Raw genomic sequence first — 1,690 nt, forward strand, 5'->3', positions numbered from 1 at the left:
TGACATGCAGCAAGGGGTTCCTGCATTGAGGAGTAAACCTCTAAATGTGTGCCTGCTTTACCAACTGAGCTAACCTGGCTACATGATGTGTGTAAATTTAAAAGATGATTTTACATGTCAAGAGATAAACGATTTGACATGTAGAAGTTGAACAACATTAAGTTTTGTGTGAGATCGCTTAGTGAACTACATCTCTCGTCTCAAACAATATACGCCACAAGAGAAATATGGTTGTCTCCTTGTTGAGCTTTGCTGTCTTCTCCCAAGATGAAGGCAGAACTATCAAAAGAGGTGAAAACCATTATAAATCGGGTCATGTCGAGCGCTGCAGCTACTCAAAGGGAGTGGAGGGAAAATGTGCCGACGTCAGGACTTGTAGCCCGTCTAATCCAAGGCACAAGACGATCAGAAAATAGTTTGTCTATCGCCATTGACCACCTTTAATTTTTTCCCCGAAGGTAGGTCACATGGAGGCAAACAGAAGGGGCGGGACTTCGGCTCGCTATATAGTCATTGAGTTAAATAACTAACAGTGCAATGAGGGCTTACTGACAAATTCTGGTGGGATTGTGTACCTTTGCGTGTGTTTAATGTGTATCTGTTTCTCTGTGAATGTGTTTGTGTATGTGTGTGTGCGTTTCTGATTTGTGTAGCTTGTAGGTAATCTCTGTTACTGCTGACTGCAGCACACACCTGTTAAATAGCACTTAAGCTTTCGCACACTAATACACACATCCACTCTTTTTCTGGAGCTGACACACACACAAAAGGGGCATGTTGAGGTGGATGCCCATCACTGTTCTGCCAGAGCTGTCAATCCTTGGACTGACATTGAGTTTGTACAGCAGAAGTTTCAAACACACACACAGCAAACCCCCTCTCTTGTTAGCTGTTGTGAATATTATATTTTTTACTTCATTTAAAAGACTTCAAAGTGCCCACACAGCCTCTAAGTTCAAAACAGAGAGTTAGCCCAGGCATGCATACATTTTCTCAATAAAAGAAATGAAAGAAAAAAAGTACAGCATGTAAGCATACAACCATGCCAACCTAGCGGATGTAGCAGGGGCTGAAAACATTTCTTACCTCTCTGTTTTCCTGTAGTAAGGGTTCCAAATTTTGAGGAGCCAGCTGGCTGTAATGACTGCCTAGACCTCTATAAAGTCAGAGGGCATAGCGTGTCACTGTGAAAGTGGAGGTTTACATGGGAGTTAAAAGTTGTACAGTAAAAAAATCTGTAGTGCAGTTCTGTTTTACCCTGACCTAATCACTGACTTACATGTCACCATTAAACCATTCATGTTTGATACATTCCATTAATCTTTACATAACATGTTTCACTTTCAGAAAAGCCATTTCATAAATGGAAGGCCCACCATATGGCTGTTAAAAATGATGTAAGGCTGCAAGTAACAAATACTTTGATTTTCTGTTACAGTAATCTCTATTTTTGTCTATATAATGTCAGGAAACAGACTTTTTCCGAGAACTGAAGGTGACATCTTCAAAATTATTATTTTGTCTTGCCCAAAGTACAACATGTTAAGATAATTCATTTATAATAATATAACAGAAGCAGAAAATCTTTACATTTGAAAATCTGAGGTTGGTTTCACTAAAGCGATTTACGAGTGAAAATGGAAAAAATGTTAGGTCCATATGTGTTTGTGTTATGTTGTGAATGTGAAAA

At 39.3% G+C, this 1,690-nt stretch overlaps 1 protein-coding gene and 1 long non-coding RNA gene across 10 annotated transcripts in view; one reads left to right on the forward strand and one right to left on the reverse strand.

Annotated features, from left to right (window-relative positions):
- Window positions 1-1,690, forward strand: part of cacna1c (calcium channel, voltage-dependent, L type, alpha 1C subunit) — a 199,899-nt gene that overhangs the window by 82,935 nt on the left and 115,274 nt on the right. The gene's annotated exons all lie outside the window — the stretch shown is intronic.
- LOC116672868 (uncharacterized) overlaps window positions 1-1,690 on the reverse strand; it is a 25,503-nt gene that overhangs the window by 15,905 nt on the left and 7,908 nt on the right. The gene's annotated exons all lie outside the window — the stretch shown is intronic.

Source organism: Etheostoma spectabile, chromosome 23 (genome assembly GCF_008692095.1).
Source record: "Etheostoma spectabile isolate EspeVRDwgs_2016 chromosome 23, UIUC_Espe_1.0, whole genome shotgun sequence".
Lineage (NCBI taxonomy): Eukaryota > Metazoa > Chordata > Actinopteri > Perciformes > Percidae > Etheostoma > Etheostoma spectabile.